The sequence below is a fragment of the Oenanthe melanoleuca genome, chromosome 8 (genome assembly GCF_029582105.1).
Source record: "Oenanthe melanoleuca isolate GR-GAL-2019-014 chromosome 8, OMel1.0, whole genome shotgun sequence".
NCBI classification, from domain to species: Eukaryota; Metazoa; Chordata; class Aves; order Passeriformes; family Muscicapidae; genus Oenanthe; species Oenanthe melanoleuca.
In genome coordinates, this window is record NC_079342.1 from 2,016,538 (window position 1) to 2,035,691 (window position 19,154).

A 19,154-nucleotide genomic window follows, 5' to 3' on the forward strand; every position below is an offset into this window, starting at 1 on the left:
GCAGTTAAGAATTTTTGGCAGTTATAGGAACAAAACCCAATTAGTTCAAACAAAAAATACTAGCATGGTCTCTGAGTCAAACCCATAGTTTTGTACAAGATAAGATATATTGCAACTGTGTGGTTTGGGCTCTCACAGTGAGCAAAGGCACTTTCCAAGGTCTTTTGCCAAATAATCGAACTGGGGAGACCCCAGTCAAAAATATGAATATGACACACCTTAAGGAAAATTTTGGGGCCTTTTATTCTCTAGGATTTTTTTTATTCTTGCTCTGTGAAATGTGGGTGAAACTCTCTCCTCAGTAACTAACAACTCATTAATTCATGTTTGTTAAATGCTGTGATGCTAAAGGTATTTCCTAACCCGAAGGAGTCCAGGAAAAGACGTGGTGGGTAGCAAAATGCTGTATTACAAATAGGAGTGTGAAGATAATTTCATAGTCAACCTATGCTTTTATTAAACCTGACAAATTCCTATTTTTATACCTGAATTTCAGTCGCTCCCCAATAGGAGTGGACAGCTCCTAATTTTCCTCCCTCCTTTGCTGGATATTTGAACGGGATGGAATTTTACCAGCAGATTATTCCAGCTGCTGCTGTAAACCACAGGTTGGCAACAAACTCTTGAGTCCAGAATTCCTTACTCTTAAAATTTCTGTGTCCCATCCAAGCCGAGCAGCTGAGTCACGGCTGCCAGCGCTCTTTGCAATGCAAGCAGCACAAACTTCAGGGCGATCAGTGCGGGTTTGAACCGGCTCTCAGGAGCGCCGGAGATATTTGGGTCATTAAAAGACAGTGGACACGAGTAAAAGCCTCTCGCACTTCATTAGCGGGAAACATTCTCTTTGGTTTTTTCTGCTAAATCACACAATTTATATAAACTGAGCGAGAGGTGGGGAAACGGAGTCAGCAAAAACCCAGCGAGGAGCCAAAGTCAAGGAATGGCCAAATTTCTGTGAGCTCAGTGCAAACTTGTTTTATTGAATTTTACTTTTATATGCCATATTAACATCTCATTTGCATACAGATTGCGCTCCATCTTTACTCGAAAAGCGCTCAGTCAGCAGTTCTCCTCCTCAGCCGAGGAGTGGCACAGCAGCATTTAAATACTCCTGGTAAATTTTAAAGCAAGATGCAGAAGCTTTTGGTCAGATATATTTGTCTTTCCCTTCCCAGTACAGCAGTGGCTGGGGGTGATTATTTTATTTATTCTTTTCAGGATTGTTGGAATGTTTCAGTTACTCCAGGAGTGCTCAGGAAATCCAGCGCTCTCCACACCAGGTTTCCCTGCTCCTGCAATCCTCCTTGTGGGAGCAGCGGAACAGAAACAGCGCTGCCAGGGCAGAGTTTGGCCACAACCTTCTATTTACTAGAGGAGGTGAACACTTCATCTCTTACTATTGTTACCAGTGGTGGAATTGCATTAGAGCCAAGCAGAGTGCTGAGCAGTATGAAATGTAAATAATCCAGCACAAGCACATCCATGCACTGGAGCAGCTGGGTATGATCCATTACCATAACACAGATTTTTCTACATGTACATCGATAATTCCCAGCTGTCCTTATATATTTTGTTTTCCACAATCAGCTCTTCGTTGATGAGTTCTAACAATTCTATTTGGAGGCTAAAGAGATAAATACACCTCTCAGGCATTAGAGCACACGGCAGAAATGACTGTGTGGTATTAACTGTTGGTATCTGCCATGCTGGAATAATAGAGATGAGAGTGGTGATACACAAATACAAACAGTGGATATCGCTTGGCAGCTATTGATGGTGTAACTGCCCTTGTGTGGTTATGCAGAGATGCTTTTTTTTTTTTTTGGTGAAAACACTGGATTTTTTTTTTGATGTTGTAATTAGTGCTGGCAGGCAGCAATGCAATCCGTCACCTCTTGTGCTGTCGCTGAGTGATAATGCAAATAATGCGGGTATGCTGAGGAAGCCTCAGAGCTGCATCCCCAAAATCTGAGCCTCTGGAGGCTGCGTTCAGTCCTGCACTTGGGATTTGGTTTTGTTAAATACACCCAAGGCTTGGCTGCCAGCCAGAGCCGCGCCATTGTCCCGCCGCTGTGGCATCAGGGCTTCAAACATGGATAACAACCAACCGCTAATGGCACTAATTAGGAGCCGTGGGGCTGATTTATACCTTTTGTCGCTGTACAAGCTGCGGAAGTGCTGAGGTTTGCAAGGATAACAATTATTGGTTCGGGTGATGATCCTTTCATCAAATACAGACAACTGATTTTTAACTGCCAGGATTCAGAGCTGGGCTCAGGGAAAACATTCCATTGAGTCCAACCAGAAGTCCAAACATTTGTTCAAAATTCAGCTTTGAAATAAATCCATAACAAAAAAAAAAAAAAAAAAAAAAAAAGGCAAAGTCGGGAGGTTGTGTGGCAGATTAAAACTCCAGGTTGATGATTATTTACGTTATCTAAATGTATATACAATATTATTTATATATTATATAATTTATCTTTCAGAGACAGAAATAGCATTAATAGCGCTAAGTGCTTCTTATCTGAGTATCTCAAATATTAGTGAATGAAATGTCTTTGTACTCTCGGCAGAGTTAATGGGAAGCAGCTAATAATATTCTCAACATAAGTCTCTACTCAGATTATCCCTAAATTCTGTAGTTATTGGAACAATAGCACACATTCCACTCAGCCAGCCAGTTTATAGTGAATTAGAGATGTGCACACAACAAATATTACTGATAGCACTGGCACTGCCTGGTTTGGCACATCTGGGATTTGAATTCTGATTTTCCCCTTTCCCAAGAACTGAATTTTGCCACCTCACGTTTGGAAGTGTCAGTGTGTGTCCCCTGTGGTGGCCAGGAGCTCTCCCTGCGTGTGCTCTTGACAAGCACCTCCCTCTGGAAAACACATCCACAGTTGAAACATATCCTAAAAACACCTGAAAATTCCTCAGCCTTCAGTTTCTTGTTCTGTACTGTTTGTGTGCAAGCTCCATTCAGAGGCAGGATGACCTCCAGGAAAAGAGCAGGATGTGTTTGAGAAAAGGCAGGAAATGTGATAGTCTAGAAGCCTGGAGTACAAGATCCAATCTCTCTCCATGGATGGCAAGAGCATGTCAGACATAATGGAATATTAAGAGAAGGAACCTATTGCAGGCTCAGGGGACTTGAGTAAGGCAGCATTAAAAACTTTACTGCTATTAAATCTCGGGGAGCTGGAGATAATTTTGCTTTAGAGGAGCGTGGCTGCTGGTGTGGTTAAAAATGCTATCGAAAAATCCACTCAGGAGGAATCCCTCAATAAAACAGAAACAATTGGGGCTACATTGGAAGTTCCTGCTAAGGAAAACATCATTTGGCAGAGAAGATTGGAGAGGCTGCAGAGTGACAGCAGAAGTGGAGTTTTAGGACTGCAAACGGGAGCTGAGGGAAATGGTGGAAAGACTATTGAGACTTTATTAACTGCTACATTGGGGATCAGAAAAAGTGCTCCCCACAGAGAGAGAAAAAGCCTTTCCCAGAGCGCTGAAACATTTGGCATCAGCTGCTGTGCTCGGGAGAAGGATGAAACCATTCTTTTTCTACCTGAAAACCTGCAAATTGCACTCACAGAGCAGGTAATCAACAACAAAAAGACATTTCCTGCCAGCAAATGTTTTCATACAGGAGGTTTTATGCTCCAAGAAAATTGTGACGTGTACAAGTATCAGAGAAACTGAAAATTGGATCATATATAAATTCTTAAAAGCTGCCTTCTGGTTTGATTACTGGGTAGCTAATGACACCACATTCCCTGTCTCTCCCTGGATTCTGGCATTCAGCCACCAGCCTTAGTTAATCCTTCATCCAGTACATCTTCCTCACTAAGGACAAGTGGGGAAAAATCAGTAAATTTAGAAGAAAATAAAAATATTTCTCTATATTTGGATTTCTTTTTCCTAAGTTAAGACATGACTGAAGACACAAAAGGCTGCATTTTTATTCCTCAAAAAACTGGCACTGACTGGGTACTTTTGTTAAAGGACAGGATTGCAGATTGCTCTTTTTATTTGTTAGGCTTTTTTTTAAAACTGTGGTATTACTCAGGCTACAAAATACCCCAAAATGGGGTAAATATAGGCTGAGCAGAGAGAAACACTCAGTGGTGGGAGGCAGTGAGGGAATTGGGAAGGAAAATTTAAGTTTTCTAAAAACTTTTTAATGTCTTGAACCAGATCTCCTCTTCAAAAGCAGAAAGTTGCTGCTGGCACAGTGGGGTCTGGGGGATTTCTGTGCTTTGCTCTTCCCTGAGGTGTTGCTGTTCCTGGAGATCCCAATCCCTCCCTTGGCTCCATCTGGGAGGAGTTTGGGGCTGTCCCCAAACCCCTGCAGGGTTCCACACATCCCCTGGGTCCCCAGGATCCTTGGGGGGCCTCCTTTCCTCAAGGCTGAGCTGTCCTAAGAAATGCATGTGCCTCATGGGTGTCTCCTTCCAAGTCTCATCCAGTAGAGATTCCCTTTTTTGGGCACTGGGAAAGCTGCTGGCAAAGCAGAAAACGGTAGAAATGTCTTGTTTTTAGATTCATTCTTCATCTCATCTGCTGTCCTCAAAATCTTACAAGAAAAGGAAAAATATCCTTGTACTGAGCCTAGAACCAACAGTTCTGCTATTTCAAAGATATTTTCTTTGGATTTTAGCTGGGAGAATGATTTATCATTACTTCACATTGAAGATAAAGGTGAAGAAAAAACAGGATTTTTATCCAAATCCTCCTTCCAAGCAACCCTGCCCCTTTTGTGCTCCAGCTGTGAGATCCATAACATGAAGTATAAGCAGGGGACCCCATAACAGCTGCCACAGCATCTGAAGACTTCCCTTCCTCCAAAGAAACCTTCTCTGGTATGGAAATATAAAAAACCCCAGAAAGGCAATTTTAACAAAAAGAAAAGTCCTTTAATGAATTGCAAATAGACAATAAATGAGCCCAGAAAAAAAGTGATGGGATGAACAAAGTACATAAAAATCCCCTGTGCATTCACTGTTTATAAATCAAACCCTCACCCACCACGCCTGGAAAAGACATCCAAAGGAACATATCAAATTACATAAAAGGTCAGGGAATGTAAAATACTGAACAGGCTGTTATGGGATCACCTTTAATCTTCTCCAGCACCTAAAAAATTGTGGGGAGGGGTAAATTACAGTAAATGAATTGAGGAAGCTAATGACAATTTGGATTATAAAGCAAAAATCATGATACATTTTGTTCTTTCAAAAACTCTGCACTTGCTGGAAATTCTGTCCAGTTGCTGAAGACATTTGGGAAAGTTAATTTTCTGCTTAGTTTTTCTTAATGTACTATTGACTTAAAAAACCCCAAGGAAGTTTGAAAGTGTTTGTGACATTATTTAACAGTCAGAGCTGCTAATTTGGTTATTGCACTGTTTTAGGTTCACAAATCCCATTTTATTCCTGCATCCTGCCTACTCCAGGTGACAGCTGAGGTAGGAGATTAAATGTTAAATGAAGTCAAATGAAGATATCTCATTCTGGCTGAATATTTTATTTCTCTCTGTTTGGACACAACTAAGTATGGTTTGATCCCCAGGTCTGAGTACTCAGAATTATTCCCACAGGCAGTAGAGGAGTTATAGATGAGGTTCCCTCTTTCTCTCTCCTTTGTTCTTTCTCTTTGTTCTCTCACTTGTCATCACTAAAGAGAAATTCTTTATTTGAGCTTGTGGACCCATGGTACAGTTGCAGAGAATCAGGAGTTTGAAGGTTTTATGTGCTGGTTTTCCATTGATGCAATTAGAGTCTCTGAGAAGTTACACTTGGTTTTGGCTTAATTTACTTGGGGTTACTTCCCTCAGGTCTTCTCAGTAAAACCCACTTCTAATTAACCTGTTCTTTTATATTTTACACATATTTTTTTTCTAGGAGAGAAAATAAAAATTAGCTCTTTCATCCCAATCCACTCTTTTAAAAATTTTTTTTGGTGAGCTAGGTAAGGGCAGATTTTCTTAGTTAGATGTGTCTAAAGGTAGCATCTCTTGGCTGTTCTGTCACTTTATGATCACTTGAATGAAAAATGCTCTAAAAACCATGGAATCAAAAGTGTACTGTTGCAGTCTAAAGCATCAGACCTAGGGTTGTGACAAGGTGGGAGGGTGTCACATGCCAGGAAACAGAAGTACCTGAAAAAGAAATCCTCTTCTTTGAAACCTGGATCATTCAAAGAAACTCAAGATTCAATATCTTCTTTTTATGATGGTGAATTCAGCAAAATCATGATCTTAGTTTAAAATCTGTTACTTAGGTGCATCCTTCCACTGGATTTCTCCTTCTTAGAAATCTCTTTAGTTTGTCTGCTATTTATCCTATTTTTCTTCTTTATGTTCTTATTTAAAAATTAACAAAACTAGCCCAAAATGAAGCTCTGATTTGGTTCTGCTAACAATAGGATGAGCACAGACCCTCCAAGGCTTTACTCCCCTGCAGGTCCCTCCCAGTGTCCCAGTGTCCCTGCAGACTGTGACAAGTGATCCCACCAGTCCTACAGCAGCAGAGCTCCAAAGGCACGTTCAGGACAAATCTGGCTTCCCAACCAGTCCTTGAATAAGGCCAAGGTATTTTAATTGGGATTTTTCCCAAGGATTTGCTTGTTCATACTAATTTTTACTGAGACCTGTATTATTTGTTGGTGTGTTTTGTCCACCTGCATGCACAGCCAAGTATTTGCTCTGTGAGTGTCACATGTTTTGCACTTAGTGCTGGGAGCTTTTCATATTTTTTCTCTGGGAACATGCTGTGATAGCTCCGGTATTTCAAAGAGCATGCAATCCAAAATCTGTCAGGAGGAAATATTTCTTTAAGGAAGAAAATGTGTTTTTTGTTAACTTTCTCAATCTCTCATCCATTCAGCTCGGTGGTAAATATAAGTCCAAGCTCTTGCTGGGCTTGGGGTGAGGCTTCTGTTGATTCCACCTTTTTGAACAAGAATTGACAAGAGGGATGTCAAAGTTTGAGTCTCCATGTGAGGCTCCTTCCCAAAAATAAAGTTTTAAAAGTTACAAATCGGACAACTGATTTATAACCATCCTTAATGAGTCCCTCTTGGCCTTGCAAGGATACAACATTTGTTGTCTTGTCATATTAGTCTGGAGTGATTCTGCATGCCACAGGAAGACACTCAGGGAGAAGAATCCATGCAATTTCTATGGCATCAAAGCCTCGTGGGGGTTTCCAGGTGACTGAATTCAGATTTATTGTTGGTGAACTTGGTTCCCAGTGACCTATTTAATTCTAAATTAGCATCTCTATTGCAACGCTTAGCTCTTCCCCCGCTTCCCAAACATACACTAATTCGGTCTCACACCATCCCTCAAACAGGAAACGGGATAATGAGGTGTGGGATCTTCTCTCTTTGCTTTTAACCGTACCGTTATTAATGCCTGCACCATCCTGGGCTCATATAACACAAGAAGACAAAGCACATCAGTTTATTGGGAGAGAAATGCAGCTGAGAGCAGCCCTGCCCCAGCCTTCACTCTGGGCAAACCAGCTGACACAAAACCATCCACAGCCACCAATAAACTGCAATCAGCTGGTTCTTCTCAACACTCCGTGTTGTGCATTTGCCTTGAACCAAATTTTGATCCATTTTATGAAACTCTGCTGGTCGTCACCTTCTGCAGCTTAAAAAATAGTTCCTAAAGTGAATTTAAATCTGTGCTAAATGTATGGAATATATCCACATTTTATCTGACAGGGGTTTGCAGCCCATCTGTACCTGAGTCCAGAATTATCCTGTGCATCTTGTATCGTGTCTGATGCACAATGAAGAGATGTTTGTTGTATTTTCAGATAAAAAAACCTCGATCATTAATAACATGTTGACCTGTGAGAAGTGTTAAAGATGGATAATTACTTCCAGTCAAAAAAGTTTTGCAACACCTTGATTTTAAATTACAAAAAAAAAAAAAAAAAAAAAAAAAAAAAAGATCTTTTTGGTGTGTCCAAATCCCTTTGGTAAGTCAAAGTATGATTTTTCTATGCTCTCTTTATCTTCATTCCTGTTTAAAAATTTGAATACCATTAAGGTCATACTTCAATCCAGGAGAGGCTTGGATCTCCATTCTCCCTTCTCTGACTTCTTAGAGGAGCAGTAAGTAAGATAAAATATTCTGTGCCATTCTAACTAATCACCCCTCTGGCATTCTGAGCAAATGCAGGTTAATGGTGAATCTTTTAATATTTCTATTAATTACATATATTATCCTAATAACTCTATTGTCAATTTTTCATTGCAAGGTAATGACTAGAGATGGGTTAGCTGTTCATAACTACCCATGGATTTAAATGAAGGGAGGGATTTTTGTTTGGCTGTGAATTTCTTGCTGGCAAAGCCTAATTCCCACAAATATATTTGTGACATGAAATTAATTTAGAGAAGTTCTGTGCAGGTGTGATTGAGCAGAGACAAATTCGTCACTGGACAGGGTATGGAAAAAGGGCTCTTGCAGGTCTGTGGTTACAGGAATTAATATTTGAAGTAGTTTTCAACCTAAGCATTTTATTAAACATTACAGGTGTATAGATGGAAATGGGAACACAGTTGGACTATTGGGTTTTTAGGGAGCCACTGTGCATTTGTTTAAATCCACAGCTTGAAGTTCAGAGGAGGGTGTCTGGGGAGGCTTCAGATTCAAGCACTATAGAGGGGAGGCAGGAGATGGAATAATTCAATCAGCCACAGTGATTCTTATTCTAATAAAGTTCCCTGTTTGGAGTGGCAGGAAAGGGCTCCTGCCACAATTGTCCATGTGTTCCGGTGCCTCCCACCATAACGAGCTGGAAACAGAACTGCAGCCAATTCAATAGGACCTGTGCTTTGATGAGCCCACAGAAAGATCTGAACATAAGGATTGTTTCACAGAACCTGGGCAGCAATGAAGCTGAAAATATCGATTCATAAATTTCCCAGCAAGAGAGAAACTCTGCAATCATTCCCGAGAAGTTGATGAACATTTCCAGCCCCAAATACAATTCACTAATGGGAGAGTTTGTATGGAAAGGTAAAGAGACACAGAAAGGTTTTAATGTGGCAGTGTGTGAATAAGCAGAGGAAAATGTTCTCGAGGAAGCAGTAACAGGAAAATTTTAAAGGAGGAATCCTAGAAAAAATCACAACACTAGGTTTGACTTTGAAAAAGCCAGGACAGCTGTCAGCACAGTCCAGAGCAGTGAGAAGTTACCCCAGGAATGTGCTGGAAGACTGATGCAAGGAGAGATGCAGAAACTCCCAAGTGTGAAAGGAAGGCTGTTAAAATGCCTTTTTTCCCCCCGAATTTAATTTCTCAGCCAGAAATGTACCAGGTAGATGAGGCAAAACAAAACAGGGAGGCTGGCTGGAGTGTGAAGCAGCAGTGCTGGGAGCTGAGTGTGGATGTTGGATGATTTTAAGGTCCCTTCCAACCCAAGCACTCTGTGATTCCCTGATTCTGTGCTGCAGTGCTGCAGTAGCTGGATTTCAGATGCCCTGATTGTGGGTTAGAAGTTCACAAATACATCTCAGACAGCTCCAGCTCGGCTGTCCCTGGATCTAGGGACAGGAGCTTGTCCCTGATGAGGAAGCAGAGTCATCACCACATGGATTGTCCCAAAAAATGCCATGAGCCCTGTCCCAGGTGCTTCAGGCTCACTGGACATGTCAGTCGTTTTCCTCATGGACAAGAATTCTCCAGGCTGCCCACGGGCTACTGGAAATCCCAAACAAATGTCAGGAGAAGCGTAGGGCACTGGATGAAGTGTGAAGGCAATAGAAAAGGGAAGAATCACAGTTCTTTCATATTTAAAATCGATTCAAATAGAGAAGTGGTGGTGATTTATAAACTTGAGGAAGGTTAGCCTTAATCTCCAGCTAGACATTTTCATTGCCTGAGTAAACTTTGAGCTCATACGAGCTACAGAGGCAGGAATTTGGTATTAATAGAGACACTTGAGGCAGTTTTCTTAACTGAACCACCCACGGTGTCAAGGGGCTTTGCCAATGAACCCTCATGAAATGGTTTGGCTGCTTAGGACAGCTCCAGTCCTAAGGGACCCTCTGTGCTGAGAGTTCAGCCGCTTCTCAAAATATAGGGAGAGTGCAGAAGGAAATAAAATAAACCAGGAGAGCAGAACAGCAAATGTGAATCTCCAGAGCTCTACCCAGAGCTGAAGGAAATCGCTGCAGACTTGTAGGTGCTGTGTAAAACTCCCAGTGCCCAGAGGTGAAACAAATAAACAAGTATTTTTTACTTTGTTTTGCATATCTTTACAGTCACACCCACAGGTTTTGCTTTTTTTTGTTTTTTTTTTTTCTAGATTTTGAGTGAATTTTCCCACAAACTACATGCAGCAGATTTTTTCTTAGCTGCAACTTTAGTAGAGAGCCAGGTAAATTACTTTAAAAAAGCCAATTAAATGTATGATTGAATGTCATCCTTGCTGACTGCAGCCTTCATAAGGAACTGGAAATGTGAGGTATTTTTTTACCTAATATTGAACACAGTTAATTAAAAAGGTAAAGATTACATTTTGCTTCAGTTAATTTGAAATAGAGAACCTCCATTTAAACAATAAATTTCGGATTTTAGTTCTAGCAATTAATAGACCAAACTGTGTACTTAAGGTTTTATTATATTGATTCTAAAATAATTAGATTAGCAAACACATTGCAAATATATTATCTAAAACAAATAAGATTATCACCATGCTTTTTGTTATACAGCACAGCAATAAAACATATCACAGTGTAATCTAAGGCAATCTCATAAAGTTAATAGTCATGGAGCATATATTACATTCTTGCACTAAATGATGAAAAGCAGCATGAGCATCATGTGGACAGTGTTAAATAATTTGCAGAAGCTGAGAATATCTCTGATGTTCAGCAGATGTTTACAGGAGCATTTCCCTCACAGTCTTTGTCCATAACCTCATCTCCCAGCCACTTTCACATTCCTCCTTGCCAAGCAAATTGTAAAAAGTGTTCCAGCAGCAGTCTGCAAAGCCTCCAGGCTGTTTGAGAGGCCCTTTAAAAAGCGTGACATTCAATCAGAGTTCAGGGAGGAAAGTTTTAATGAATAAACTTGGTAAATTAGAGAGCACCGCAGCAGAGTGATTAACTCTCATTTGTGCATCAGTGTTAAAATTAATTAAAATGTTGAAGCCGTAGGAGGCAGGTTCCCTCCTCGAGACCTGGCCCTGCCCTCGGAGCCAGGCTGGACCCAGCAGCGATTCATCTCCCCGGGAGGAGAGGAGGGCTGAGAGAAAAGCACAGCCGGGACAAAACGTGTTCGCCACGGTGCTGCTCTGCGGGACAGCCACGGAGCCTCGGCGCGGGTCCCCGAGAGCGACACAGCGGGGACAGGGGTGGCCTTGGAGGGGGGACCCTTCCTGCACCGGGGTTTCATCTCACTGCACGGCACCGAGCTGGTTTCGGTGCCTGAGGTGTGCTGGGTTGGGCTGCAGTGCCCAATGGGCTCTCTGTGCCTGCTCCTGGAAACTGTGAATTGGAACTTTCTTGGTCAAGTTTTTGATAAAATTTAATTTTATACTCCTACCTGTCTCCACCTTTACTAACAGCCTTTCTCTGCATCTAGTAATTACATGAGAATTAGCTGAACTCTCTGAATATTAAAGAAAAAGGATTTCTCTTAGGGCTTTGATGACCATACATTTTAGCAACCAATTTTCTGTGAAATCGTAACATTAAGAGAAAAAGAAAACTTGTTCTTTTCTCAAAATCATTTTAGATCCGTTTCTTTCAAGAACCAGGAGCCAGTATTTCTTCCTAGCCAGACCTATTATGAGGTGGCTGTTTAACAAATCTGTGCTGGTTTGGAATTATAAATGACAGCCTATTTTATACAGGGAAAAGTCTTCTTTGACAGCAGAACAATATCACACGAGTAACAAATGGCAAATTGTGTCATACAGCTGAGCAGTTGTTTTCCCATGTTCACCAAGGGCCAGTTATTAATTTTACATTGGTCAGAATTAAAGATTTTGGAGAAATTCATCTGAAACTGAAAGTATGAAAAATTCCTGCTCAATGAAAATTACCATTATTCGCTGTAGATCTATATTCATAACTTTAAAACCTGGCAGTCTTTCCTATTTTTTTTCTCTATAGATTTCTTGTCAACAAGAGTGTCAGAGGTCAATGTCAGAATGCCCCTCTGGCACCCATTAACTATAACCAGAAAACTTGTTCACTATTGATCTACAATGTCTAAATATCTATTATGTTGGATATAAAAGGTGGTTTCACGTCTTTCTAAAACAGATAATTCATACAGGCCAAGGGGTCAGGCCTGGTGATCTATTATTGTTTCACTGTATCAGTGCAGTGCGGGAGGGGAGCAGGCCAGGCGAGTGTCACTGACCTCGTGGGGACACAGCAGCCTGTCCACGTTCCCCACCAGCACCTGGGAAGGTGCTGGGGCTTTCTCAGTGCTTTGAAACTCCTCAACAAGTCGTGTTTAAAGTTTTGGTTGGTGTCATGGCAGCCAGAGCTCGCATGAATCCCAGGTCTGGGTGGGAGCTGTCTCTGTCCCTGTCCCCAATGGGCTGTGGAGCAGCTCGGTGTCAGTGAGCTCTGCACACGGTGATGGTCACACTGCCGGGGCTCTGGGTGTGGTGCAAAGGGAGTTTTACAGGAGCTGTGCTCAAAAAGGGCACTGCCCTCTGGGTTTCAGCTGTCACAGCTCCAGTGACTTCGGCAGAGTGATGGCACTCCATGTCCACAGAGGCTCTGCCCCAGAACATGTGTCAGGCTGTGGCCAGAGTTCCAAAATCATGTGTTTTCTGCACAGACACTTGTGTAATATCACATGAATGATTTTGTTTGCTCATATCAACCCATCAAATTTATTGAGGCTCTTTTAATCTCCTCATTCTTTAACTGCTGAGGTGCCTCTGCTCTGCTCAAGGCTCAAATGCAGAGCTGGCAGAGCTGCATTTCTTTGTTCTGCTCTTCCTACAGCAGAGCACAGAACACTGTGAAGGTGGAGGACACAATCCAGGGCTTGGATCCCCCCCTAGTCCTGTGAATTCAGCCTTGGAGGCTCCATGGCATTTCCCAGCAGGCACCTATTTCTTCTGCAGGATGAGCCCCATAACAAGCAAACCCTCTTTGGAAGGCAGCTGATACTCTACTCTTTAATGGAGTTTATGGCCTTCTAGCAAGCCCCCAAAATGGTTCATATTCTTCCAGGCTACATTTTTGAAGAAAGTAAATTGAGATGAATCATGCTAAGATGAGATAGTTAAAATGTCAGGCTCCATAAGTTTCAATGCATCCTTATAGCTCTGAACACTAAAATGCAACTGAACATTGGAATAAGGGAAACAAAAGAGAATCAGATAACTAGTTCTTATAGAGGGGAAAAAAGTAATTTCTGTCTGCGCTGCTACACCATGGAAATCCACATAGTACAGTTTTAGAGCTGTACCTTAAAAAAAACAATTGCAGTTTCTTTTTATCACTGGCCTTGGTTACACATCACTGCCTACTCTATGGCACACTAGAATTGCAGAGTTTCTGAGGCAAACAATACAGCAGCAGCTTTATTTCTGTTTACAAATGTTACCTGGGGGAAATGTGCCTGTACCTGTTGGATAAATTACAAATCATCAGCACTAAATATGACCCACAACAGTGACATAGAGGGGAAGAGGGACTGTGGTCTGTACATATTTGGAGTCAGAGAGGAGGGAAGTGCCTGGTCAGTGCTGCTGGGTTAATCAATTAATGAAATGAGGCTGCTGGGCTCTTTAAACTTGAGCTGTGTGGTGCTGCTTCATTTGTTGCTGGACAACAGCCACTTCTTCATTTATACTTTATCATAATATTCACAATCAGTGGAATTAAATGCCATTATTGCTTTAAGTGACTCACTGTAGGTGTTGAACCCCACCAGAAATGCAAACCAGCAGATTTGTGTCCAAAGGCCTTCTGGGTTCCTAGGGAAGGGCTCAGGGCAGAGGAGCCTGTGAAGCACCTCTTAGTCCAAGCCCAGAGGGGATGTTCAGCTGAGCTGGCTGAAGAAAACCTTTGATAAGAACCAATAGCAAGGTTCTATTTCTAAATCAGGGGCAAGCCACTGTCCAAATCCCTCTGCTCCATGTTCCTTTCCCAGGGGGTGGCTGGAACACCTTTCCCTGCCCAGCTGGTGACATCAGGATGGGCTTCACCCTGCACCTAAACCCACTAGTCCTGATCACAGCGTGACCTTGAGCTGCTCCCAAGGCCACCCTGGTGCAGGGTTTGGGTTTGTTGTAAGCAGATCCTGGAGCTGGGCATGCCAAGGCTTTAGGGATAACACCAGACACCAAATAGGGTCAGGAGAGACAACTGGGGTGTAACTGGAGCCCCTCACGCCGCTCTGGCTGCAACACAGATGGGCCAGAATGAAGGCTATCACTCCTAGTTTATAGCCATTAGCAATCATGATCTCCCTAATATGAAACAGAAATAATAGTATTATTAATAATAATATCAAACTGACACATTATTAGCCTCTACAGATGGCTCTATTCCTCCTAATAATTTTTATTTTTATTTAATGTTTGGAGATGCTGTAAAAAGGGACTAGTGCTTCCAAATGTGACCTCTGTGGGGTTTAAAACCTACTGAATCAGATGAGATATTAAAGCATTCAATGTAATGTATGACTTAAAGCTATGTTTTTAAAACTTTAATAGGAAATGTCTGATGCTTTAGATTACTATTTCTTGAAGTATAGTAGGCTGAAGAATTTGCTTCAGAGGGTCTCTTTATATCCAAGAAGAGCCACGGTGAGAATACACAGTATGTTCTTCCTTCACCATGCCTCTAAATAGATGTAAAAGAATTAACGTGTATTAATAATACATCATGTTTCTACTTTGTTTTATACTATTGTACATATGTTCTCACACCACAATCAACACCACCAGATTTAAATATCTCCAAGCAGTTCATTAAAGGAGGTGATTAACATCTGTCATGTGTTTTTTCCCTCCTCCTGTCCCCAAGGAGAGGAGGATGTTCACTGGCAGACCTGATTCTGGTTGGGATTTATCGTTTATATGGGAGGCTTTTTTATTTTGCTGAGGTTTTATTTTATGACACAAAAGTACCTAGTGGGATAAATGTTTGCAAAGGCAACTCCAAAAAAAGTGTGCTGAGCAGCTGAAGTGAAAGGGGTGAGGTTTAAGTGGAGGGGATGAGGTTGGAGACTGGGGCTGGTGCGTGGTGGGAGCTCTGCCACATCCTCCCCTGGCCACTGGGAGATGGGAGAGAAGCCTTTGGCTGGGGGATGATCTTTAGGGTCCCTTCCAACCCAAACCATTCCAGGATTCCATGACATGAAGAAGTAAAAGAGTGGCTGCTGTAGCAACGCTGTGCCCTGAGGGCTTGTGGGGTGTCAGGGTATTGCCATCAGCCAGGTGAGGCTGTGCCAAGCTTTCTGTGAGCTTTCAAACATGTGAAGATCTGATGTAGGCTGATGTTTTCATGGGTATTTTCACCCTCAGCCAGATCATTGTGCGGGGAAGAGCAGAAATCTGATTAGTTACAGCATATTTCCTCACAGGATCTCTGAGCCTGGAATGACTGTGGTCTCCATTAGAGTCATTTTGCCGCAGCATCTCTAGTGAATTAAATTGTCCTAAGTTTTGCTTTCAGTTTTACTTACCCATGGTAGCTGTCCAGGAAAAGCATAGAGATTGTCTGAATATTTGCATCATCCCTGCAAGTTTTCATACGAACCACGAGAACACTGGTAGCTCTGAGTCATAAATTTACATCTGTCATAATATTTACTGATGCACCTGGCTCACATTGATTATGTTCCATGCGCTTTTCCAAAGAGAATTGGAAGGCTTCTCCTTGCCAGTGTGGGTTTGTACCAGCTGCTTTCCAGGGACAAGCTGATTGTTATTGTCTTTGCTGGATTTGTATTTTCAGTTTCCATCCCAGGAGGGAATTCCATGGCCAGTTCTGTTCCTCACTGAGGGGAGATGGGAAAGTCTGATACTTTCCTTGGCTTCCCCAGTGCACAAACCCTTGGATTGTGGAGGTTTTCTGTACCTCAGAAACATCTGTATATGGGAGAGATACTTATTCATCTGTGTATGGATGTGCCAGGGGAGGATGGGGAATTCAAGGAGAGGGAGAAGGTCTGTGTGAGCACACAAGCCATGAACACACACACAGAGTCTCACAAAGGTCCCAGTGGGGAACCCACACTAAAGGTTAATGCAGCCCCAGGCTGTAATTAGCCTTTTGCACAGAGTCTCCTTGTTGTGGAATCTCTCTTTATGAGGGTTTTCAGGGCAATGAGCCACCAGCCCCCTCCCCCAGTGCCCCCAGTAAAGCCCACTGGCAGGAAGCTGGCGGGGATGCTGGGCTTTGGGAGCAATGCTGAGGAGCAGTTCCTCCCCTCTGATGGCTCAGGCTCCCCTTGAGATCTCAGGGATTCTCAGAAATGGAGAGAAGGAAAATTCCTTGCCCAACTTCATCTTTTTCTTTCCCCTGAGTAAAGGCTGAGGGGAAAAACCTGCCCCCCAGTTTAGGAACTCATTGTCACATCAGCTGATGACAGCAAATTTGCCTTTTTATCAGATGTATCTGATACTAGAGAGAGGATTGGCACTGCCTTGCTGTAGTTCACACAAGAAAGGTTCCTCCTCACTGAAGTGCAAGAAATTAAAGGAAACAAAGAACACAGTAAATATTACAAACTCAATTCCATGCTGCTTATCCAAGTTCATCTTCCAAAAACATGCTGTTTGCTGTTTGGGAGTGGCTGATGGTTGCAGGGCCAGTGAGGGTTTATTGCAGCCATCAACTCTGTGGTGGCTGCTGGAGTCAACTCCTGGGGTCAGTGACTTGGGCATGAAATTACATAGAGAGATTTTGTTATGACCTGGGTTTGCAGATCTTGCATGTGTTGAAGTCAATACCACTATTGAATTTTCCCAAATGAATGCCATTTATTTTGAAAATTCAAACAAAATATCTCCTCTACTGAGCATTAACCGTTCAGGAATCTGTGTAACACCAGTGCACCACTAATGAACCCCAGCAACAGCTCAAAGAGGCCAATATTTAGGGGAAAATTTGTAATACAGCAATGCCAAACCAGAAGAGAATCCAAGTCCTTTTGGTTTGGTGTCCTCGGTGGAAGGAGGAGCCAGGGGAATGAGTCCCCAGCCCCACGGCAGAGTGCAGGGTTCTGTCCTGTCAGTGCTGACTGGAATGACACTGGGCTGATAAACTGTGATAACGTTTTCAAAAGGCAAATCCCACAATATATTGAAGCCTCCTGGGAGCACGGGTAGGTGTTGTCAGCTCCACTGCAAGCACAAATGCGAACTCCCACCACTGGGATATGTAACAATTTGTAATGCAACAATTAACAGAAATATTGACATAAGTATGTGCTCAGCAGGGAGCTGGTATCTCATAGACTCTCCGGAGTGACTGTAACACAATGTATACAGTACCACATCAATTCTTAATGCAGCCTGGGCTCCTGGATCAATTACAGCCACCTAGATGTGTACCCAGCTCCTCGCACGGCGTGGCATAAAAAATAAACCTTCCCTTTCACATCAGCTCCTTTTACTTGCTTGTGGGGAAAGTATGTTATAAAAATGCATATTTTTTAACATGAAATACCCGTCAAATTGTATTACCGTCATTGCCAATTTCACAACTGGCAAACCGTGTTAAACATAAATCTGCAAAATTATAATTAGGAAAACATTTTGCGAGCTGTCCTCCTGGGGATTTGGAGGTTAGTGGCATTATAAATGCTGTGGGGTTTATAGTGTGTGTGATTCCCACTCCCCCAAAGCACACACACACGTCCACACGCGCTCTCCTCTTGTCCTCCAGCTCAACTAAAGTAAATAAGATGTCCTCTGGCTGATGGAAACTCCAGCAGCACTCTGTTAGTGCCTTTTCATGCCAATTAAACACATTTTATACAGTCATAGTAGATGCTCCAGTGCCTGCGTAGTAGACTCCAGTAGAGCTCGACCAAACAACAGCCCAGCAAATGTGATGTGAGATACTTCATGCAGGTTTCTCTGCTGGCTCTGTTTTTAGCCACTTGAAAATTATTCCAATGGAAAAGGTTCATTGTGAGCAAGAAGGATTTATAAATAGAGAAGTGGATTTAGCCAACTTGCTTGCAGCTGATTGCTTTGGTAATATAGATCTCACTCTACTTAATTTAAATTAATCCTTCCTGATGTAATGAAAATCCAGCTCGCAGCATGCAGAAATGTTGACAGATACACTTAATGCATAAATATACATTTATTTATTAATGGTAAGACATTTTAGTTTAGCATTGAGCTCATCCTTTCTTCTCATTCTCCACAAAGACAAATGCTTGCATTTGAGTTTTTACATGAGGAATTTCTGCATTTCCTTTTGATTAATTTTGAAGGGGCTTCATGGGGGAAATCTTCTTTCCCCTCACCCCGTGAACACCAGCAAATAACATGATGAGATTTCATTTGAACACCTCGTTCCTATCAGGCAATAAATTTGAATTTACAAGGGGGCCAAAACGCAACAGGATCAAACGGGGCCGTGAAAGGCTGAGCTGGGTTATCGATTAACCGCGGGCTTTGCAGAGGGAGCACAAAAAGCCCCGATCCCTTTGAGATCCCTTGGAGCTCAGCCACGCGGGGCTGGCAGGGCCTGGCCCGCTCCAGCCCCGGCCACAGCGGCTCCACGTCTGGAGGCCCCACTGAGTTGTGAAATGAGCCTGGCTCCAGCACCTGCTCAGCCCCATTACAGCCCCGAGGCTCCCCCAAGCCGCGCGTCCCCTTCCTAAAGAGGTGACATATATCCTGCCTTAAAGACAAGAGCGCTATTACAAATCCCGGAATATAAATTACACTTTCATCTTTCTTTGGTTTTTCTTTCTTTTGCTTCAGTTTTCATTCCAGTATAAACTTTCCTGTCAAAAGGACATTTCTGATGTGTCAAATTCACCACTGTAATGAACAGGTTGACAAATGTTGAAGGTGAGCAGACATTTGGGTCTGCTGCAGCTGCCTGCAGCCAAGAGGAAACCATGACTTTCACAAGGATAACGAGGCTTTGAAAGATGGCTAAAATGTCGCCATCAACCT